Below are 24,897 nucleotides of genomic sequence, written 5' to 3'. Positions count from 1 at the left end.
AAGAGTGCTTCATCACGCAGAGCGGCCCAGGGGAAGCAGGCCCAGATGGCCAAGTGACTTGCCCAGAGACAGAATGGGAATGAATAGGGCAGGCAGGATCAGATCCTGGACTCCTGACTCCCTACACAGTGCTCTTTGCAACACATCTTCCTGCGTCATAAAACCCAGTGTACAGACAGGAAAAGCATCCCGTCCTTATCAGAGAAATAGCTACGTGTGAACTTCATGCCACAGTGGTCAGCCCGTGCCCCTCCACACCGCCAGGCCTGGTCTGCCCTGCCACTGCCTGGTCCCTTCCAGCTTCTCTGCTGACACTGACCCACCAGCAGTGCGGACTGGAGTCAGCTGGCTGATCCCTATAGAACCCTCTGCAGTGGCCCCTCGACAGCTGTGGCACGGGTCCAAGTCCTAAGAGTCTGTTTCAGTGTCCCGATTTACTTGTGAATTCTCCACTGAGGCCAGAGGCCCAATCGCTCTTGGGGAAGCTGAACCCTGTCACCCACATCTCAGGCACTGGTTAAGGCTCCCAGCCCGCAAGTCTCCATCTGACCTTGCTTCTCATCCCCACCTGGAGGTCCTCCCAATGTGCCCTCTCTCCCCACTGGTCCCAAATGGTGCCCAAGGGGTCTTCATTAGCCTCTGCAATCCCTGGCCTGCTCCCCTCCATGCAGTCCTGACCCATCACAGCCTCCTTCCTCCGCTTTCCTGCCCACTCTTCCCAAAGAGCTCCTCCTGCCTGCGTCACACACCTACCCTGCACCTATGAATGGCCCAACTTTCAGATTCAATTGGCCGGAGAATTCCCGATAGTAGTGGAGGAGCCCTGCTTCTGTGCCAGTTCATAATGACAACAGCTAACACTTAAATAGCGCTTTTTATGAGCCACACATCATCCCAAGCACTTGGCATTTATTAAGCCTTACTCATTTCATCCCCACAACAACCCTGAGACAAGTACTATTATTATGTCCATTTTAAAGAAAAGGAAATGGAGGCTAATGGCTTTCCCAAGGTCACACCTATACTGTGCAGGTTGAATACTGTGCAATTTGAATACTGTGAAGGAACAAAGCCAATGTTCAGGAACATCCAGGCTCGACTCTGGCTGCCCCTCCCAGCCCAACCCAGCCCCGCCAAAGTTTTGCTGACATCAAGTCAGATTCAAGAACCAGAAGAGACTAATTTTTTTTTCTAGCGACAGGAGAGCCTACTTCTGGAAAACAGAAACATATTATTTCTTTAGTACCAAGTTCTCTCAGAATGGCAAAGTAAGCCTTAAATACCAAAGGGCTACTTTTATAATAAGATTTTGGCTACTTTCTCAACTTGACAGAAGCTGTGCAGAGAGCATCACCAGCAGCTTCGTGTCCTGTGTGAGAACCAACAGGCAAGATATGTTGAAGAGGCTCCTGGCCAGTGTGGTACCTTCTCACCAATAAGCCCCAGGCTGATTAAATTAGGAAATTCACTTTACCTAATCCTATGGTGGAGATGTGTGTGGTCTGTTTCTGCTAATCCAAGCCCACCTGAGAGGGTACATGAACATTATCTCATTCAGTTCTCACAATGATCCTTCACTGTAAGAAAATCACCCCATTTTACAGATGGGGAAACTGAGACTAAGGGAGATTAAGTAACTATCTACTTCATACACTTCTAAACTGTCGGACTTTTGTTTCTTTTATTTTCACAAGTGGCAGATAGGATTTTTATAATTAACCAAAACAATAAGGGTTTTCCATGACTGCTACATTTACATAGCTAGTAAGAGATAGAGCTGGGATTTGAACCAGGTCTGTCTAATACCAAAGCTCAAGCTCTTTCTACTGCTCCTTTTGTGCCATCTCAGTGATCCAGTCTCTTGAGAGTCACAGCCCTGTTTAGTACAGGTCATGTCTTGCTTCCATGCCCTTCTCTCCCATTCAAAACTCATTACAAAGCTGCAGTAATCAAAACAGTGAGGTACTGGCATAAGGACAGACAAGTAGACCAGAACAGAATTGAGAGTCCAGAAATAAATCAATGTATCTATGTCCAACTGATTTTTTAAAAACTTTTTTTTTAGGGTAGGAGGCTTTATTCTTTTGGCAGATCCTCTCAGTCATTATAGATATTGCTGTACTGTTAATAAAAAATATATGCTTCTCTGTAAAGCATTAAAAAAAAAATCCAAGGATGAGATGGCTGAGGTTTCAGCTCAAGTATCTCCAAATACATTGTTGTCCATTCCCTGACCTTTCTGTGTGTTATTTCTTGGTTGTTTTCTGGATCAGTGCCATTCTCTGTTTGTGAGCTTCTGTGGTGCAAGCTTTTTTGTAGGGTCAGATTTCTTCTGAGCCAAATCCTGGGATCCACATGTTCCACTGGCGCTCTAGATGCAGCTGGACATCCTTTACCTCCAGGGTGCTGGACTTGTGATGCCGAGCAAGCTGGCAGGCTGCTGTCACCACACTCTCAATAAAATCATCAGCAATCTGCAGCAGCATCTCCTCTACATCTTCATCCAATTGCTCATTAGGGTCCATTTCTCTTACTAAGTCTTGTAATTTCTTCTTGGTCAATACCTGATTATTTTCAGGGCTGAGACGCCCTCCTGTCCCAGGAGTGCCTGGGATCTTTACCACTGTAGTGCTATTGGCCATGGAGCCTTGTGGAGGGGTGTTAGCTGGTTCTGGTTTTATCGATGAGAAATTGGAGAGGTTGATTAGGGCTGAGGGGCCAAGCTGGTTCATAATCTGCCGTGCTTTGGACTTCAGCTCATAGAGCTTATCGAGATCCTGTTTCTTTTTGGAGCTGTGAGGACCAAGGCCAATCAAAGGCAGCAGCGTCTATCTCCCCATGATGTGCGGAGACTGCCCCAGTGAAGCGTTCGTCTCTTTAAAAACATTTTTAAATTGAGATATGGCCAATTGATTCTTCACAAGAGTACTAAGTCCATTCAATGGGAAATGAAAAGTCTCTTAAACAAATGGTGCTGGGACAACTGGATCTCCACATGCAAAAGAATGAAGTTGGACCCCCATCTCACACCATATACAAAAAGTAACTCAAAATAAATCAATGACCCAAATGTAAGCTCTAAAACCACAAAACACTTGGAAAGAAACAGTGGTAAATCTTCATGACCCTGGATTTGGCAGTGGAGCTGTAAATATGACACCAAAAGCATAAATGAAAAAAAAAAACAGATAAATTCAGCTATGTCCAAATTAGAAACTGCTCTGCTTTAAAGGACATTAACTAGAAAGTAAAACATTGTATGTTGTTGGTGGGAATATTAATTGATATAGCCATTGTGAAAAACAATATGGAGATTCCTCAAAAAAATTAAAAATAGAACTACCATAGGATCTAGTAATCCCACTTCCAGGTATACCCAGAAAAAAATGAAACCTAGATCTTGAAAGGACATCTCCATTCCCATGTTCACGGCAGCATTATTTACAATAGCCAAGATATGAAAACAATCTAAATGTCTGCTGACGGATAAAGAAAAAGTGAGGCTATATATATATGAATAGTATTCCATTCCACAAAGAAAGATAAATACTGTATAGTATCACTTATATGTGGAATTTAAAATAGTCAAAGTCATATAAGCAGAGAGTAGAATGGTGGTTTCCAGGGGCTGGAGGGATGAGGAAAATGGGGAGATGTTGATCAAAGGGTACAAAGTTTCAATTATGCAAGATGAACATGTACTGAAGATTTAGCGTGCAGCACAGAGACTACAGTTATGGACACTGTTCTGCATGCTTGAAATGTGCTAAGAGGATACACCTTAAGTGTTTTCACCACGAAAAGAAAGTGGTAACTATGTGAAGTGATGGATATGTCAATTAGCTTGATTGCGGTCCTCATTTTCCAATATACATGTATATCAAAACATCAAGTTGTACACCTTAAATATAGGTAATTCCTATGCACCAATTATTCCCCAACAAAGCTGCAAAAATCAAACAAGCAAAGAAAATCAACCAAAATATATTGATTAAAATGTATGCTATCAGCAATTGCCAAAACCTGGAAACATTCAAAGTGGCCATCACAGTGGAATGGATGAATCATAGCAGAACACTACAAATCCTGCTGTAAATTCACACAGTAGAACACTACAAAGCTATGAGAATGAACAAGCTGTAACTTCATGCAAAAACACAGAGGAATCTGCTGTCGAACAGAAGAAGGATGACACAAAGGAATAGACCCGGTACTCTTAAGTCAAGTTAAAAATCAGCAAAACTAATCTTCGCTATTAGAAGCCAGCCCAGTGGAAGTCAGGATGGTGGTAACCCTTGTGCCAGTAGTGACAAAAGGGGCTTCTGATTATAAGAGTGTATTCACTTTGTGAAAAATCACCAAACTCTTCCCTTAGGACTTGGGCGTTTTTCCTATGGAGGTTACACTTCAATGAGAAGTATTAGAAAAACAAACAAAAAACACGGGCAAAGGACTTGAATAGACATTTCTCCAAAGAAGAGATACAAATGACCAACAAACACGTGAAAAGATGCTCAACATCATTAGTCATGAGGAAAGTACAAATCAAAACCACAATAAGAAACAATTTCACTCATCCTAGGATGGCTACAATAGTAACAGTATTTTAAAAAATTAGAAAATAACTGGTGTTGGAGAGGATGTGGAGAAATAGGGATCCTCATATGTTGCTGATGGGAATGTAAAATGGTGCAGTCACTGTGAGAAACAGTTTGGTGTTTCTTCGCAAAGCTAAACATAGAATTACCATATGATCCAGCAATTCCACTTGGAGGTATATACCCAAAAGAACTGAAAACAGGGACTGGGCAAATACTTGCACACTAGCGTTCACAGCAGCATTTTCACAGTAGCCGAAAGGTGGGAACAGCCCAAGTGTCCATCAACAGATGAAAGGATGAACAAAATGTGGTATATGCATACCATGGAGTATCATTCAGTCAAAAGAAGAATGAAGGTCTCATACATGCTACAACATGGATGAACCTCAAAAACATTATCCTAAGTGAAAGCCAGAGATAAAAGGAAAAATCTTGTATGATTCCACTTATATGCAAAATCTAGAATAGGCAAATTCATAGAGACAGAAAGTAGATTAGAGGACAGCGGGTGCTGGGGGAGAGGGAATGAGGAATTATTTGGGTTTTTTTTATTGAGTTATAGTCAGTTTACAATGTGGTGTCCATTTCTGGTGTACAGCTCAATTTTTCAGTCATACATGAAGAGGAGTTATTTGTGACTGAGCACAAAGCTTTTGTTTAGGGGTGATGAAGGTTTTGAAAATCTATCGTAGTGATGGTTACACAAAATTGTGACTAATTGATGCCACTGAATTGCACATTTAGAAATCACTGAAGTGGCTAATTTTATGTTAAGTATATTTTATCACACACACAATAACTGTATTGCTATATACTAAGAATGAAGTTTAGAATGAATTTTTTAAATACGTTTACAATTTATTGAAATATATTCAATACTTAGGGATAAATCTTCTAAAAGAGGTTAAAGACTTGTACTCTGAAAACTACAGAATACACCTGTGAGAAATTAAAGATAATCTAAACAAACAGAAAGATACGTATTACGTTCGTAGGTCAAGAGGCCCAATATTACTGAAGAGTCGACTCTCCCCAAATTGAGCTATAAATTCAACACAATCCTAATCAAACTCCCAGTAGCCTTTTTGTTTTGTTTAGTTTTGTTTTTGTAGAACTTGAAAATCTCATTGTAAAATTAATGTAAAATTTAAAAGACCCAGAATATTTGCAAATGTTAACCATTATATATAAAAATAGATAAACAAATTTCTTCTTATAGCACAGGGAACCATATTCAATATCTTGTAGTACCTGTAATGAAAAAGAATATGAAAACAAATATATGTGTGTATATATATATATATATGCATGACTGGGACATTATGCTGTACATCAAAAATCGACACATTCTAACTGACTATACTTCAATAAAATAAACAAATAAAGTATTTTTTTAAAAAGACCCAAAATAGCCAAAACTTTGAAAAAGAAGAACACTCTGGTTTCTCCAGGGCTTAGGTGAAAGGGCCTCTCCAAATCGCCCGTTTCATCTTGTTTTGACTCCACACTCACGGAGAAACCTTCCAATTTTACTTGCCGAGTAGCTTGATTCTGGGTTAGGGATGGGCCCCAGGCAGGGCCACAAATCCCGTAATAAACAGAAAGGGATCTTCACAACTGTGGAGTAGTAAATAAGTATTCTGGTTTGAAAAAGAAAATATAAAAAGGTGAGCAAAGTTGAAGTTCCTAAACTACCTGACTTCAAGACTTACTATAAAGCTATGGTAATCAAGACAGCGTGGTATTGGCACCAAGAAAGACAAATAGATCAGTGGGACAGAATAGAGAGCACGGAAATGAACATGAGGACAGAGATAAAGGTGCAAAGGAAGTAAAGTCCTTCCAACAAATGGTGCTGAAACAACTGGATACTCATTTTAAAAACTGAACTTCATACCACATACAAAAGTTAACTCAAAATGGAGCACAGCTAAAATGGTAAACCTAAGGAACTAGAAAATTCCTAGGAGGAAACCTGTGGCACTTTGTGTTAGGCAGTGATTTCTCAGCTATGATACCAGAAGCACAATCCATGAAAAACAAATTGATAAACTGAACTGCCTCAAAAGTAAAACCTCTGCTCTTTAAATACTTAAGAGAATGAAAAAAAAAACCACAGACTTGGAGAAAATATTTGCAAGTCACATATCTGATAAAGGACATGCACCCAAATTGCACCTCTTGGGGAGCGATGGAAATGTCAGCTGTCTTGATTGCAGTGGTGGTTTCATTGGTGTATATGTATCTATCAAAACTCAAAAAAAAAAAAAAAAAGACATGCACCCAAACATGCAAAGAACTCTCAGAACCCAATAATAAGTAAACAACCCATTTTGAAAATGGGGAAGAGATTTTAACAGACACTTCCCCAAAGAAGATACATGGCTGGCAAATAAACACATGAAAAGATGCTTAGAGTCATCAGTCATTAAAAATGCAAATTAAAATCACAATGACATACTACTACTTACCTATTAGAATGGTTAAAATTAAAGACTGACCCTACCAAGTTTGCCAAAGGATGTGGAGAAACTGGACTCATATGCTGCTCCTGAAAGTATAAATGGTACAACCACTTTGGAAAAGTTGTGCAGTTTCTTAAGAAGTTAAATGTATACCCACCATATGATCCAGACAGTCTGCTCCTAGGTGTTTACCCAAGAGAAATAAAAACGCATGTCCATACAAAGACTTACATATGAATAGTCACATAGCTTTAGTCCTAATAGCCAAAAAGTGGAAACCACCCACGTGTCTACCATCAGGTAGATTAACTATGGTATTTCCATATAATGGAATACTACTCAGCAATAAAAAGAAATGAACTACAGATTCACATGACACGGAAGAATATCAAAATAACTATGCTACACGAAAGAAGCCAGACCAAAAAGAGTATACACCGAATGATTCCCATTATATAAAATTCTAGGAAATGCAAAGGAATCAGACCAGCGGTTCTCTGAGGATGGAGGGAGTAGGGGTTTGGCGGAGTATGAAGGAAGTATTCTAAAGATTAGGCACAAGGACACACTGGCTTCCTCGCTATTCCCAAATATCCACTAGGCACACTCCTACCTCGGGACCTTTTCACTTGCTGTTCCCCTTCCATGGAACATTCTTCCCCATTAGCAACATGATTCGTTCTCTGGCTTTTTTCAGGTCTCTGTTGAAATACCACCTTATCAAAAGGGTCTCCCTGATCACACTACACAGTATAGCATGTTTACCAATGCCCCTACACACGTAGTCACACCCTATCCTTATTCTTTTATTTTTCTTCTTTACACCTACCATAGCATATATCACTTAGCACTGAAATGTACACACACACACACACACACACACACACACACACACAATCTCAACCCCACCCCGACTCCGGCTGGCAGTAAGAACTTTGGGACCAGGCACTTTGTTTTGTTCGCTGCTCTGTCTCCAGTGCCTAAAATGGTGCCTGGCATTTAGGAGGGGCTCAAAAAATACACATTAAATGAACAGACCACCTCAAGAGGCAGGTACAATTACTATTATCTTTTTTGTAGATGAAGTTAAGTCACTGGTCTAAAGCCACATAACCAATAATTGAGAGAGCTGCGCTTTGAAGTCAGGTCACTTTGATTCCAATATCCAAATTCTGAGCAACCATGCTCCATGGTCTGAGTCAGGGAGATCAAACTCACAAACCAACATCGTACCACTGTGCAGTTCAAGGGACTGACTGTGGGAGTATAAACCAATTCACTCCTTCTGAAGACCATCTGGCAACAATACCAAAATCTGAAATTAACAACCCCCTTTAATCAAATAATCAGACATGGGAAAAAATGTTATGTTATACAAGGATGTTTCTCTTGGAATTGTTTCTAATGGCAAAGATTTGCAAACAACGAAAAGGTCCCCACAAGGGAGTGACTGAAGTGCAGTAGATTATCTGCTCAGAGTATGGGGGTGTGGAGTAAGGGTCAAGGAAGAGTATGATGAAATTTTGGGGAAACTGTTGTGGGGAATTGGAGGCAAGGTAAGGCAGGAGAAGTAAAAAGATTGAGAGATGATGGAGGTGGATGGTTCAGCTGAAGATGAAGACTATGAAGGTGGGGACCACCTGCATAGCGGTATAGTTTTTTCTGATAATGTTCTGGTACCACAATAAGAAATGGGGGTGGAGATCCTAACACTGATCCATGCAGGGCTGGGGTTGCAGCAAGCATATGTGAGGGAATACAAAGTGACAGTAGTGAGCATGTGGTGCAGGCTGGGAAGTGAAGAAGAGAGATCAAGTAAAGGCTGAAAGCCTGGGAGAAAATGCAGAGATGAAGGCACTGGATGACCCTACAGAGTGGTGGCAGTGATGTACGAGGGGGATGCCAGAGGCCAGAGACTGGGATGTTCATGTGTATGATATCAGAAGTGAAGCAATCCCAAGTATCAACATCTAGGGATGCATCCTGTAAATAACGGAAGAGAAGTAAGTCTCTAGAATGGGAAGGCTGGGAAACTGTAAGGAGTGCTAGCTTGGTCATTGACGTGGGCACTGAAACCTCTGGGGATGATGACTGGAGCTTGGACTTAAACCAAACAAGATGGTTACCAAGTGCCAACAAACTTGTTGAGATCACTAGGACACTGGGCCAGTTATTTTGCATACACTGATTCATTTTATCTTTATAATAAGTAGCACTATATAGATAAGAATAGACAGATGAAATGACTAGACTTGGAAAGTTCAAGGTCAATGTCAAAGTCTTGAGGTGGTCATCTGACTGTCAGGATGTTAAACTGAGAATCTAGAGTTATCAGTGAAGGGTGTGATGTTGAACATGTGGAGTCAGCTGTGTTGGTGGAATACCTAGGTGGAGAGGTCCACAGGCATATAGAGACGTAGGGTTAAGGCTCAAGAAAAAGACTGGGGTTGAAGATATGGATGTCTATGTTAAAAGCATTGAGTTGACAACTGAGAACAGAATGAAACAGTATGGAAAAGAGGAGAGTGCTTTGGTCACATTTAGACAGTTGACACCAAGAAGAATCAGCAATTTTAAAAATGTAAGCAGCATATCATAGTAGACCATAAAAATGGTCATGAATTGTTTGCAGCTCCTCCTTTCAAGAGATGAAGTTTGTTTCTCTATCCTTCGAATGTGAGCTGATGTTTTGACTTCCTTGGGCCAATCAGCAAGGCAAAGTGATGCTGTACAAGTTCCAAACCTAAGAGACCTTCCAGCTTGTGCTCTCTCACTAGGAGCCCTTCCACCAGCATGTGAACAAACCTGAGTGAGCCTGCTGGAAAATAGAGGGCCAGCAGAGAGAGGGTGCGATGTGCAGCCTTCACAGCTGGGACACCAGCTAGGGGAGTCAGTGAAGCCCAAGAAAAACTGAGTTTGGCCCAGACCATGAAAACTGCCCAGCTGAGCCCAGCCCAAACTGTTGACCCACAAAATCTCGAGTTAACTCAAAACAGTTGTTATTTTAAGCCATTAAATTTAAGAGTGATTCATTATATAGCAACAGATAATCAGTACATAGATGGCTTCAGAAGCAAAGGGAAAAACAGCTTAAATGAACAGGTTACACATTGCAGAGAGATCACCTTGGATGGAATGTGACAGGGAGTGCTTGCCCAGGTTTGAAGATGTGGTGGAGGCAGAAGCCAGAGAACAGGGTTGGAAAGGGAGGGTTAAATGTTAGCAGTGGTTTACTTCAGGGGGTTGGGGGTGGGGGCTGCAGAATCACTGAATTTCATTTTGAGTATCTGTGTACTACATCCATGTGTTGCTTGTGTAATCTTTTTAACAGGTTTATTGAAGATTATGTAATTATTTTTAATAATTCAATACTTAAGTTTTAAAAATGAAATAGTAACTAGAAAATGGAGGTGGGTGGTATAGATCAATGGTTCCGGCTATATCAGAATCATGTGGGAAATCGCACACAAATACGGATTCCAAGGGCCCATTCATTCCTGGACATTCAGATTCAGTTGGTCTGGACCAGGGCCAGAGAAAGTGTTTTCTTCACACAGCTTTCCCCAGATGCTGAGGACAGAATCCCAGGAAATGTCTTTATTTTGGGGTCTAAAAAGGAGAACAGTGATTTTCACACTGAGCTTCTGTGGAAAACTAGAGTTCCCAAGAGACATTTACAGTATTTATTAATAAAACAGCAATAGGTACCACCTATTAGTATGTCCCAGGCAGAATTCTAAGCCCTTTATATTTATTACCCCATCTAATACTCATGATACGTCCCCATTTTACAGATGAAGAAACTTAAGTCTGCAGAGGAAAAATAATCTGTTCAGGGTTAGGTAGGTGGAGTCAGGATTTGAATCCAGGCTAATTCCAGAGTCTTGCTTTTGTTTGTTTGTTTTTGCAGGGGAAAAAATTTTTAGTAAGTATATAGAATTATCTCAATTAAAAATTTCCTCCCATATATGCATTAGACCTGTGGTCTACAATACAACGTATTTCGACTAGAATCTAGACTATGAGTTCATATGGGGGAAAGAATGAATGTAGTTTTATCTCCTAACCTCCAGGGCCCAGCACACAGTTTGTACTCAACACATGTTTGTTGAATGAATGTGATTTGGGATCTGAATACAAGCTTTAAGTTTTTGTTATTTTATGGTTAATATTCCAATCATTTTAAAGTTCCTCTCCATAGGGAGCATTGCTTTTCAAAAGAGCAAGTTCACTGTAATTGTGAACAGCTGACAGCAAGCTGATTGTTAGGATGGTGCAATGAAGGGTTGATGAGGAAACAGAATCAAATTGATATTTTTTTCCTTAAAGAAGGCAATGAAAGCGAAAAAAGAGATGACTCAGTTTCATCCACCTTGAGGAGGGAGACAAGACAGATTTGAAGAGGTTTCCAGGCTGAGGAGAGATGGCCAGTAGAGAGGGGAAGGTGAAGATGGAGGAGATGGAGTCAATTGGGAGGGAGACCTAGTGAGGGAGGGTAAGGGGGGCTCCTAGGGGAATTAACCTGCACCTGTTCCTCTGTATCTGAAAACCAGGGCTGTCAGAGATGCAAGACAGTTTTAAGCAGGGGAAAGAGCGGCAGGAAGCAAGACTTTGGGGAGGAGAAAGCAGCCCCTCTAATGAAGTTTCTCTTCCAGCCCTCGCCATTTAAGGGCCGTGGATCAGAAAATTTAACTTCAGAATTCTAGAGATTGACGTGGGATTACGAACTTTAAAAACAACAATAATATCAGCAAGAACAGAAATCTACTATTTACTATCATCATGATTTCATTTTAAAAGGGGGGTGACATTTAACACACCAAAATAAAAAGTAGGAAGGACAAAATCTCGGAATAAATCTACCCTGCCTTATGACCAGCTCATTCAGTTGTCCTTATTTTTTTTCTCATTTCGCCAGGAAGGATGTAAGATCCCTTCCTGCAAGACCAGTGCGTGGGGAGCGCGGCTCCAAAACGCCCACGCCGGCAGCCGCTTCGCATCCCCGCGGGGCGGGCGCGGAGCCTGGCAACCCAGAGGGCGCCGGCGCCTCTCCTGACGCCCCGACAGCCGGCCTCGGGCTGCCGTCCCGCTCCGTCCAGCAGGCAGTGACTCGCAGGTTCCAGGCAGTGACCCTGCGCACTCCGCCCTGGGCTAGCTCTCGTCCCTGCCGAGGGTCCAGCGGGACCTGGACGCAAATCCAGGTGGCGGTGGCGGTGCCAAAGTGGGGGCACGGCCTGGACTCGAGGAGCGCCCCTCCTCGCCCCACCCTCCACGGGCCCGCACCGCTCCGCACTCCCTCCACTCTCTTCCGCGCTGTTCCAGCGCGGATCGACACCCTCTAGGTAGTGGGGAGTGGGTGGGGGAAGGGTGGGAGGTGGGTGGGCAGCTCGCAGGTCTCAGTGCCCAGTGCCCTCCTCCGACAGCTCTGCCCTGCGGATGAGAGAACACCCTCTCTTAGCTCCAGTTTCGGATATCTGAGGCTCTCGGTACCGACGTCCCGGATGCTCGAGAGACCCTGGGGGGTTCTGGGCGCTGAGGCCCGCACTCACCCCTCGAGGACCCACTTCTCCTAGAGAAGTACGAGCGTCGGAGGGTGCCCACACAGGGCCACCCGGAGGGGCCTGGTGGAGCCCATCCTCCAGGCGTCCGCCCTACCTGTCGTAGCTCCACCGGCTGTAGGACAGAGTCCGGTGGCTGCTGACACCCTCCATCGCCGCCTCTCGACTCTGCTCCGGGCTCCGCTGGCGGCGGCAGCAACTGCGCGGGGCTCGGTGCTCGCTTGCTGCGGGCCCGGCCAGGGCGCGGGCGGAGGACTGTACCATTCGTCCCCCCCGGGGGGGTAACCCCCCCTCTGGCTCTGCCAATGGCGGGGACGCACGGTCTGCGGGGACCCGAGCCCCTGGGGGCCCCCTCCCTCGCGCTCGAGTCCCGCGGGGGCGCGGCTGCTGCAGCCTGGACTGCTTATTTATTTATTTCCGATGTGTGCTCCACGTCGCCAAGGTAACCGTTCCATCTTTTCCGGAGTCACGAGGGCACCGCTGTTTTCAAATCTTCCCGGGACAGGGACTACTTAGGGGCTTTCCCTTCTGCTCGCGTAGGAGTCCGGGATAAGCGCCTAGAACTCAGACCCGCTGGACAGAGACACCCCGCTCCTTTCCTGCGAGAGATCTTCATCCAGTCACCCCCTCCAACCTGCCACGGTCAAGCGCCCCCCTTCTCAGGAATGGGAATACCTATCCATCCTCGAGTTTCGAAGATTCCCGCCATCTACCCGCCCCCTTCCCCCCAGCAGGGAAATCCTTTAACCAATGAAGTGCCCCCTCTCCTAAAACTGTCGAGACTCAGCCGCCTCCTTACCCGAGTGAAAATCCACTTTTCCCTCCCTCTTCCCCCACCAGATTCCCTTCGCATATTATGGCCCCCTTGGGTTTCAAGGACCAAGCTCTGTAAAAACGCCCGCTTCCATGCCTTCTCTGTTTATTTCCTTTTGTGCTTTCCCTTTTACTACTAAAAAACCTTTGGCAAAAAATCCAGCTGTGTTGGCTCAACTTCATCTACAACTGTCTGAGGGTGGCCCAGGGAAGAGAGCCTTGGAGAAGGGCCTGCTGGGTGGGGCGGGCTACGGTAGGGAGAACTGAAGTAGTGAGTCTTCAGTCTGCTCCGCCCCTCTTTCCCTTCCCTTCCCCCATCCTGGGTTCTGCGCCTGGGATTTACACGTATAATCTTCTTGCAGAGGTCGTCGAAGCCTAAGAAGGACCTTTCAGTGCCGCTGGGGTGGGGAGGCTGCGCTAACACGCAGCCAGGGTCCCGGTGGAAGTGCCAAGGTTCTCTGGAGGTGGGGTGCAGGGCGATAGGGTCTGAGCTCCACTAATCCAAGATCAGGGTCAACTCCCGTGAGACTAGACTTGCCTGTTAACCCTGTGGGTCACAGGGCTTGCAACTGGCAGCACACCTGTTGCGTACAGCTCACAAATGTGTTTTTATTTGTCTGGCACAGTTTTTTTTTCTTTTTAATTAACTAAGCCGACAACACAAAAATAGGGAGATTTAATAGTCTGGGCTTTGTGTTCTGCCTTAAAAACTAAGAAAATCTGGCAACTTTGGGTCTGCTTTCAGCATGGCAGGCACAGAGCAGAGAAGTGGCTGCTCTCCTTACAGGGAGCATGTGTTCTGTCTGTCTCAGGCCCCAGCCAGCAGGCTTCTCTCACTTATATAATTTGCTGGTCCCCCCTATAACTTTGAAATTTGCCACCCAGTGCAATACAGTCATCTCTAACCACTGAAGTTTCCCAACTGGCCCTCAGAGCTGCCCCAAAGCATCATTAACCAGTATTTACCAAGGACCAGGTGCTCAGCAGAATGCTGTATATAACAAGCAGACACTGTTACTCCCTTTGGGATTTACAGATTGACAGGCATGGACTGCCTCCCAAACAGAACTACTGCTTCTGAACCACATCTTAATGGTGAGATGCTCAGCATTCTCATGACGACCTCATGAGTGGTGGATTGGGACTCCAGAATCAACTTGTGACTCTGTGAAGCCTTATTTCATTGTCTGGGTAGGCGTGATGGGTGAGCCCTATCTGGAGAACATGTGAAGCTTATCTGGCCTCTCATAGACACTGAAGAACCAGAAGCCACTGCTCCTGACCCAAACGTTGTAAGACAAGCCTCCAAGGATGTCTTTCCTCCAAAGCACTGATGGAAGGGCAACAGGACCTCAGAAGGGACTCCCACAATAAGAGAAGTCCTTCTCCAGCAGCACTGTCCACTCCAACCCGGGCTTGCTCAGAGCCGGCAGTCACAGAGACCTCCTGAGATTGACATTGGGCACTGGCTTCCAGGCCCTGGCAGCTTGCTTTGAGGAAGACCCTGGAGGTGGTAATAATAAACATAGATTCTACCTCCCCAAGGAACCAGGCTGTTGGCACAAGATAAGAGTTCTCTAGCTATAAGAGCCAATAGCAGGTGTACTGGACCCCCAGACCTCCACCTCCAAATCCTGAGACCCAAATAAGAACAGATAAGCAGCCCAAAGACAAGTGTCCTGAACCAGGGCTGGAAGTTTTAGGGAAGCTACATCCCAGACATTTTGGAGGAACCCTAGGCTAGGCAGATGGAAGAGCCTAACAAAGGTCTAGAGAAAGGACCCTTGAATCTTACCAATGCCAGGAGCTATGTGTCAGCATTCTGTGGGAGGAAGTTGTGCAACAATCTTAAAGCATGGTCACAAAATCTTTGAGAGTTCTCTCACTGAGCAGTAAAATCTATGTTATCTTACCTTGATTCTGGATGCATGTGACTTCTGAATTTAGGTAATAAAAGGCCTTTCAAGTGTTCCCTTGTTCACTGGAGCCCTGAGCCACCATGTAGAAGTCTGACTTCCATGTGGCCACCATGCTGTCAGGAAGCCTAAGCTACAAGCAAAAATCATATGTAGATGCTTCAGTTGAGTGTCAGCTGACCCAGCCTCGAGTTACCACAGCTAGGCACCAGACACATGAGCAAAGAGGCCTTCAGAAGAGTACATCCCCTAGCCCTTCAGGACAGCCCCAGCTGCTTGAAGCTTCCCAGCTGAGGCCCCAGACATCATGGGAGACACATCATCCTTGCTGCACCCTCCCCTGACCGAGAACTTGTGAGTATTATGAAACGGTGGTTGTTTTACACCCCAGATAACCAGGCAGGCAGAATTCATCTCAGAGGAACTAGCACTTTTTCCTTGAAAGCGGATTACTGGGCCTTTGGGTTATGAGGGGAAGGGCCTCAGTGAGTCTGCACAGAAGAGCCGCAACAAGGCTGCTTGTTTTAGGGAAGCTACATCCCAGACATTAGGAAAAGATTAGAAATGTAGGTGCTGTCGGACGGTGGTTACACGATGGGTGGAAGGAATAAGTCTGGAGCTGGGAGAGAGAGGATGCAGGAGAAAGGCTTGGGTAGGAAGAGAGGGTGAATGGCAGAAGGCTAGAGTCTAAGAGGAAAAGTAGCTGGTGAGAAATTCCTGATTAGGGGTGGCCAAGGAACTCGAAGAACAAAGATATCGAATGTGCTGTTTTAAGATGGTTCCTGCTCCATGTGCTGCGCTATTATCCCCAAGCCTTCAGTAGGTGTCTGCTATGTATGCACCGTCACCTTGTTGAAATGATGCTTGGACACACAGAAGGCAGGACACTGTCCACATGTGGGACAACGTGGAGTAGGAGGCTAGCAAGCTGAGCAGCTAGTTGGAAAGTGAGAATTAAGTGAGGAGCAGGAATGCAAAGACAAAGGAGACCAGGAGAACACACTCCTTTCTGGAAATCCTTGTGCATGTTGGGGAAGGCATACTAGACTTCCCCAAATAAAAGGAGACAGATTGGAGACAGTCTCTTTGCATTTGAAAGGAAATGTATCCTTCAAAGGCTGGAGGGTTTGGGCTACTTGTGAAGAAATGCTAGGACAAGTGGTCCTGGAATCCAGCAAGGTGGAATCCCTCAGCCACGCAAGGCCAAACCACCCAGCACATTTCTGGGAGAGCAAAAAAGCAGTGGAGAAACCCAAAACAAGGACTTAGGACCCAGGGTCCACCAGGGCAAGATGAGGAACAGGGACCTGGGAGTCTACATCCCCAGAGAATAAACCCAGAAGGAAAAGTCCTCTGATGCAACAGAGATGGAAGGCTGTGAAGGGAACCACCCCCTATACTAAAACAAGCTCCATTCTCTCCAAAGTAAAGCTCTGGGGGAAAGAACCAAGTGCGCCCTCCACTGTGCCCTGACGGTGACCTTTCCCCTTCAGTTTCTGTTCCCACTGCTACCCTAAGGATCAGTGCTTCCCCCTTAACACTCTGGCCCTGGGGGACACAGTCCCTGAGTTCTCAGATCGAGAACAGGCTAGATCTTTAACGACTTTATTCATTTTAGAGGGAAAACAACAGGGAAGCAAGCAGAGCCATCACAGGAAACACATCAATGCAGGGTCCCTCTGGCCATCTGTACACACCTATGTTCTGATTCCAAAAGGGAGACTCCCCAACGGAATTTCTTCCCTAGTCATCCTGACACTTGCAAGCCCAAGGTCAAGAGATGCAGATGTCTATAACTGTTCAGAGAGATGGGCCTCATCTCCAGGTGACTGGCACTTTGAATGACCTTGCCGATATCATGGGTCACCCGCACTCTCACGCTCACAGAGTGCTGGCTTCACCTTCACAGGCTCAGCTGAACAACCATGTCACAGCCTCCACCCCCTTCCTCTCCATCCCAAACAGGTACAGTGGCAGGAACTTCTTCCCAAGAGCATCCTTTCAACCCTCCTCTGAGTCCTCAGGGCTTTCTGTAAGTGAAGAAAGGGGTGGGGCTCGCGAGCAAAGAAGTCCACACAAACTGGCCACTTTTCTTAACCTCCCTGACTCCGCTGTCTGAGGCAGGAAGAGGCCTGTTCATCTCCCAGGGTAAGTAATCCCTGGTTCTCACTGAGTTGGGGAGATGCCTGCTGTGGGCTCTCTGGAAGCCTGAACAAGGGGCCAGGCAGGGCTGGCTGTGAAAAGATAGGCACCGATGTCCACATTCAACCTTTAAACTGCAAACAAGTAAACAAACCAACAACAGCAACAACAAAAATGCTCTTAAATTTTGGGGTAGAAGTTTTAAGAACAATCGCAAGAGCTGACTATGCAATGAAAAGGTGTGCTCAGTGTTAGGAGTTAAGATTCTGGTATTAAAAAGAGAAGATTTGGGGAAAATATCTGCCTCTAAGCTTTGTTATTGTAGTTCTGCTTTTTGATTTTGGTTTTATTCTTCTCACTATAAACAGCAGTGACAGAACTATGTATAAACTCCAGTTTGGCTTCAGCTTTGTTGGAAGCCAGGTCACTGAATGCCACATCTGGCATCCCTGAACTTGTGAATGATCAAAAATCACGTGATGGTGTGGGCTTCCATCACCTGTAACTTGCCTACAACATCCAGAGTATAAGGAAGGCATGTTGTTTGGATTTATTATTTTTTTCTTTTTTAGGGATTTAATATTAATATCTGAATATTCGCTTTCAAATACAGGCAAAACATTCTAGGCAGAACTTGGAAGAAAAATCACCTCATGTGCTTTATAGGGTGCAATTCTGTCATGTATATTTATAATTGCATGACTCTATGCTGCCATACTTATGATAATTGTGAGTGCTCTTAATGAATCAATTATTGAGAATTTTCAAAAAGTTGTCTGAAAATAGATAGGCAGTTAGTTTGACTATTAAGAGTGAATTAGCTAGATAACTTTAGAAAAAACATTACATTCTTTCTGAGTCACAAATATTTATAGTGATGTAAGTAATTCAATGTGGAATAACACAGAAAGCTTGGAAAACAGAAACCCCAGTGAAGTCTGTGGGAATCCAAGTGCAGCTCCTGCTCCCAGCATCCTTTGCCAGAGGTGGGAACGTCAACAATGGCTAATTCAAGACTAATGGTCCTGAAGGCTGGGGCCTCACAGAGTTTCATTTCCTTAATCTGGGGCCAGAAAATGCCAGAGAAAGTTCTGAGCTTCCTGTAAGAGAAATTAAAGGACTAAGAGGGCTGGTAGACCCAAATGGGCTTAAATGTTTGGGTGAGGAGGATGCAGAGTACATGGGCCAGGTGACCAGAGCAGTCATGGAGAGATGGCAAACATGAACAAAGTTGACGGGTGTGACGATAACCAGCTGAGACAAGTTAGTTCTTATGGAGAAAATGATCACAGGTCAGACACTTTCCTTTCCCTAGAAGACAGGGTGATACAGAAACCACCCCCCTCTCGTAGGAGTTTGGAAAAGAAGGGGGATGGGGAATAACAAGGATCCCCCAAGACTACACCCAGGTTTGATGATTTGCTAAGAGAAGTTGCAGGGCTCAGTACGTAGTTGTTACTTGTGACTGTGATTTATTACAGGGTAAGGATACTATGTCAGTGTCCCAAGGACCACCCTTAGGCTCAATGATTCACTAGAAGGACTCCTCACAGGGCTTAAAGAAGCTCTTATCCTCCTGGATATGGTTTATTAGAGTGAAAAGATTCAGCTTAAAGTCAGCCAAGGGAAAAGGCTTTGGGGCAAAGCAAGAAAAATCACACGCAGACTTTCAGTGGAGTCCCATGAGGACACATGTAATTCTCCAGCAACAACATTGCCAACTAGGGACTCTCACCCAAGCCTTGGTGTCCGAGGTTTATGACAGAGGGTAAGTCACATTGATGTGCAATGCCTGTCTGACTGATCTCAGCCACCTGACAATTTCCCTGCTTTTCCAGACCAGAAACAGGAGTCACCACAGATCATTCTGTTAGAATAAACTTATCTGGTCAAACTGGTACAGCATGGCCCAAAGCCTCGGGGATATAAACACTCTTATCAGGCAGAGTATTCTAGGGGGCCAGAGGTCATCTCCTAGGAGCCAGGCTAAGGACCACTCCTGAAGACAAGACTTTCTGGGGGAATGTGTAGGGTATAAGCAATGCAGGCCTGCCGAGTCAGCCCTTTCCTGCCCGGATACAAAGATAATTAGCAGAGGAAAAAGACTCATGGGATGAAGCCTGGAGGAAACCAGGCATAAGCATCCCCAGGGTCCTCGCCCAGTGGAGTCACACAGGACAAACCAAATGCCCCAGCAGCAAGTTGTAACAACGTGTGTGAAGTGTTGTCTACCAGAGAGGCTCACTGAAGACTCAATGCCCCAGGTTTTATTGGGGGCTGGTTGCATAGGCACCCTTTGCCTAGAATGTACAAACATTTAGAATCCTAAAAGAAACCATAAACCATATTGTTTGTAAACATATTAGACACAGTAAGCCATTCAGGAAATGGGGGGAACACTCCCGAAATCCCAATTCCCAGATGTTAGCCAAGAGCCAGCCTTGCAAAAACGCCTTCCTAAGGATCGCAGCCTCAGACCTGCTATATTTACTCCTTTCTGTGCAGGGGGAGAACCCCGAATTGACTCTTCACCCAAGTAAGATCGGGCACCTGCCAGAAATGCCTGAATTGGCAAGATTAAATTTACTGTCATTGGTAGGAATGGATGTTAAAAAGCTGTTTGTAAGAGGGAAATAGAAGGAAAGTTCTGTTTTTGCTTACCTAGTTTTATTACTATAGCATTTGTATTCAAATATATAATTAAAAATTGTGTTTAAAATTATGACAAGAAAGTATTGAATGCAGAAAGGTGGGATTCAGGGAACTGGTCTAGTCTGATGAGATGTAAAATGCCTTTCCTGAGGAAGTAACATTTGAGCTGGGATCTGAATGATTAACATAAGTTAATTAGGTAAAGTTGGGGATGAGAGAATTTCAGGCACAGAGCTCAGCATGAGTAAAGGACCTGAAGTGGAAAGAAATATTGTAAGTTCAAGGAAAAGAAAGGGTAACACTGGACCTGGAATCCATGGCCCAAGGGTGTTGGTGGAGGGAAAGAGGAAGCAGCTGAAGTACTGGTCTGGAGGCAAGTGATACAGGCCCTTGAAGGCCACAAGATTCTGGTCTATATCCTAGAAACTGTGGGAAGTCATTGAAGGGCTTTTTAAGCAGGGTGGTGACATGCTCTGACTTGCCAGACCTTCGGTTGGGAGTGAGAATGTGACATGGACTCCCTTGACTGGTTCACAGTTTGAGTGCAGAATCAGACCCAGAAGGTTTGTCACTGGCCTCTGGCTTCTTTTTTTGGGTTCAGACCAGCCAACTAGATTGCCTTATTATCCCTGGATATTAAGGTGATGACTGGCCCCCATTAGAACCCACATCTACAAAGTAGTATCGTACCTTCAAAGCAGTCCCTCTCACAGCTTGCAGAAGGTATGTGATGCTTCTCTGGGTACTGCCTGCAGAGCTGGGCTATGTCCAAAACCTCCACGTCATTTGGTCCTGTCCAAAATTCATGTCATTTCGTCCTGTCCAAAACATCCATGAGAGATTTGGTCCACACAAAAGGCCATTGATATTTGGTCATATTAGGTCCTGTCCAAAATGTCCATGGAGACGTTTGGTCCAAGCCAAAAGGTCCTTGGTATTTGGTCCTGTCCCATACCATCTAGCATGGACAACTATGCTCACAGATGTTCTGGACAGGACCAAAGGTCCTGCAAGGGAGCTAAGAGTCACATCTTGAGGTAGACCCCAACTTGGTAACTTAGCAACATCAATGACATTGGCTGCTCCTGCTAAAAAGATTCCACTGGCTGAATCTCAGATTTAAATGTGATTTCCACTGCCCCAAAGGGCAGTGCAGTGGAGGTGGGAACCTATCCACTGCCCTGAAGAAATGCTGATGTGCAAAGATCCCTTTGTGCCTTGGAGTGCAGGTGGGGTTCTAGGACAAGTGCTGTTGGCTCAAAAGTGGCCAGTGGAGGCACCACCAGTAGCTTTGGTCATCTCAGCCCAGGGCACTGTGCCTGGTCTCACCACAGTTGAAGGTGCTGTCTTCTGGGCCAAGACCTTCACAAACTCTACCTACCTGCGCAGAGATCCCCATAATCCTACGCCCCATTAGTGCAGGAGGTATCAACCACCTTTGCTGTTCAAAATGCGTATCACTTAATCCCTCTCCTTTTGGTAAACACATACTTTTTAGGTTGCAGACCTTCAGAAAGCACCTTTTGGTCTGGGCCTAAGAATCCTGGGTTCAAATCTTCCCTTTGTTTCTAAGTTTCTCTGAGGCCTTGTGCAGGTTTCTTCCTTAACAGATGGGAGCGATACCTGGGTTGCTATCACAATAAATCCTTTAGGAGTCAAGCCCTCTGCAACAAGGCTTGTGGTGCCTTGTGCCCCCTCCCTGGACCCACCGGATTTCAGTGCAGCTGTTGTGGAGAGTTCTAAGCATACTACTGGCATCCCACTTGAAGAACCTGCCATGGTGTTTCTGCTTTTCTGGCTCAGGAATTTCTCTGAAGGAAATGCAGAGCCTGGACAGGCACAGGTGCTGCCTGGAAGTATAAGAGAGTTACCCCAGGACAAACCCCCAAACCCCCAGTTGGTGGGGAACTGGTGGTTGTCCTTTCTACATGGCTCTTCATGGTGTTCTTGCAGGAGTGAGCCCCAGCTGCTGCAGAGGTAACCAACTCAGTTAGGCTCTTTCCACCCCACCCACCTCATTTTCTTGCATCAGTCTTTCCACTCTCTCACATCTTGCTTCCTGGTTCAACTTTCCAAAGAAGATCTGGCCATTAAGCACATGGTGCCTTTGTACATGTCAAATTAGCTAAGCTGGAACTGTTTTCCAGAACACCCCTCCCTGTATGGTTCTGTATTATAATGGCTCCAGGAAATAGTTTATATGAGATATGGAAGGTGGACGTGAGGCAGCAGCCGTGTGTGTGTGTGTTTGTGCACGCGTGCACGCACATGCACACACATGCTCTGAAAGTCTGTGCAGGGACCAGGCACTATGGCAGCTCCATATGCTGTGGCTGATCTGCTTTGACGGCATGGGGCAGCGACCACGCTCCAGCTTTTGCCAAATCTTCCCTTCAGCTTCTTGAAGACAGCTCCACCAGCTCCCACAATTTCATAAGGTCTAACTTGTATGGTAAACTCCTTACTCCATATCACTCATGGTTCTTCTGACTCTGATTGACCTCTGACTCAATCAAATGGTTCCAGAGGGACAGAACTTAGGACGGGGTCTCTGAATTGGTTCTGGATTACCCAACATTGACTCTGATTAGGTTTTAAATTATTAACAACCCTATTTCCATAGGTAAAGGCCACAGTGGTAGAACATGGCATGCAGAAACAAAACGGTCACTCAGATTATCATCTATAGACACCTGCAGTCAAATGCCTATAAGAGACAAGGCTTTGGATGACCAAGTCGCTGCGGCCATGGAACACCTCAGTGAAGACAGAGTATAATGGGGCTGATCATCTGCTTCTATGTGCAGATGGAGAGCTTGGGGGAAAAATGGTTATGAACTATGTTTTAAATTCCTAGTCCAAGGTCTCAGCCCTTGTAAGGGACATACAAGCTTCTAGAGTTGCCCTGGAAAATATGGTTAGCCTCAGGGCCAACATTTCTGAAAACTAAACCTAAATCCAAAGACTAGTGCTGTGGGTGGTTGAATTACAATGCAAATTATAGTCTCAACCTCCCAGAGTCTCATTAAAGAGGCAGGGGATGGGCAGGACCTGAAAACTGGGATGAGGACACCTGAGCAGATTTTGATGAATTTGGGAGCCTTGAACCTCTAAATTATGCTGAGCCTCCCTTGCTGGTAGAAAGAGCTCTTCCTCTCTTGATATGAATATGTTTGTGTATATATGAAGCAATATTATTTCCTTCATCTCTCTCATTCCCTTACCATCTAATACAAGATATGCAAATAGTAATTTCATCTCAGGATTTAAGCTACATCGTATCAAAAGGGGAGTGTGACTCAGCTAGAAAGGACATCACCCAAAGACAGATAGAGGACTCTGTCCTCTTTCAGAGAGAGGGTTCTCCGCATCTGATACACAGTAGTAGGAACACGGAGAATAAATGTGGGAGCAGCTCTTGAGGGTATTGGGCTGGGGAGAGTGGAGTTATCAGGTTACACAGGGGAGAATTTACTGACTTTGAAAGGCCAGGAAACTGGCAGGAAGGCTATTGAGTTGTTCCAGCCTGTACTTTTAGCTAAATTGATCTTATGACTAACATGCTCCCCTCCCTGTGCATCCTTTTCTTAGAATAACTTATCTTTTTATCCTAGAGGCCTTGAAAGAAAGTCATGGACTGAACCTCAAGAAAATGGGCAGACCCTCCTAAGATCCTCCATAACAATAGCAAGTTCTTATCAAGATGAAAAGAGTGTTAATACCCTGTAAAATATCCTGACTGTTACCACCTTTTCTGTTCCACCCAGTTTTTCTATAAAACCTCAAGGCCCCAACCCCAAGATGGGCAGGTTTCAAGGCATGAGCCTGCTGTGACTCCCTTTGCCCGGCAAAACAATAAAGCTGTTCTTTTCTATCCTCCCAAAACTCTGTCTCCAACTCTCAATTGGGCTGTGGGGTACAGCAACAACCTGGGAGCACTGTCCAGTGATTCAGGTTTGAAAGCTCAGGCAAGGGCAGCTGGAGCTGGTCTAATACATTTGCCATGACCGCTCCCTGAAGCTTGCATATGGTGACCTTCCTGCAGTGAGGTGGTGTAGGGGACAACACTGGTGCTTCACTCAGGTCCTTTTGGGTCTCTTTTTACTGTTCCTAGGTGTGTCCTGCCCACCTTTCACTCTCACCAACAGCTTTCATGTACCTTTGTTTCTCAAACCCAACACCTGCACCTCTTCTTCAGAGGGACAGAGCCAGCCATAGGTACCTAGGAATTTATATCCACCCTGGGTGCTTTGTCTGTAACACCTGACAGGTGCAGGGGTTTGAAAGTGCAGCATCCTTGCCTTGGGCACATGCAACACCGAGGGGTAACGTGTACCCCAGTCTCCCTGTAAGATCAGGTGACTCTGACTTCTGCGGGATGTTGTCTGAGATCACATTCTTGCTTCACTTCCTTGTCCTTCTGCACCCACTCTTTTTCTTGTATTCTGTACCAGCATTTCAGCAGTGTGCTGGAGCTGGACAGTACCAAGAGCCAACTGTTAGTATCTCTTCCCAACTCCATGTTCAGAAACGTCACATTGGTAGCTTTAAATTGGCCTTGGTGGGAACATTTGCCATGGAGTAGTCATGGAAATTATCAAATGCTATAAATCAAGGCTTTCTTCCTAAAGAGCCAGCTGTTAAACATTCACCATCATACCACTAGGGCACTTTCTTAATAAATTACTTGCACCTGAGTATTCACTTCAGCATCTGTTTCTGGGGAACCCAACCTAAGAAAGGAACTACA

The 24,897-nt window shown here is 45.1% G+C and overlaps 1 pseudogene; it reads right to left on the bottom strand.

The window, feature by feature from the left end:
* Positions 1 to 1,717: 1,717 nt before the first annotated feature.
* LOC102543462 (transcription initiation factor TFIID subunit 12 pseudogene) lies at positions 1,718 to 3,026 on the bottom strand (annotated as a pseudogene).
* Positions 3,027 to 24,897: the final 21,871 nt, after the last annotated feature.

This window comes from Vicugna pacos, chromosome 10, assembly GCF_048564905.1.
Source record: "Vicugna pacos chromosome 10, VicPac4, whole genome shotgun sequence".
NCBI lineage: Eukaryota > Metazoa > Chordata > Mammalia > Artiodactyla > Camelidae > Vicugna > Vicugna pacos.
Note: the sequence above shows the minus strand (reverse complement) of the source record. Positions and strands in the feature narration are given on the sequence as shown.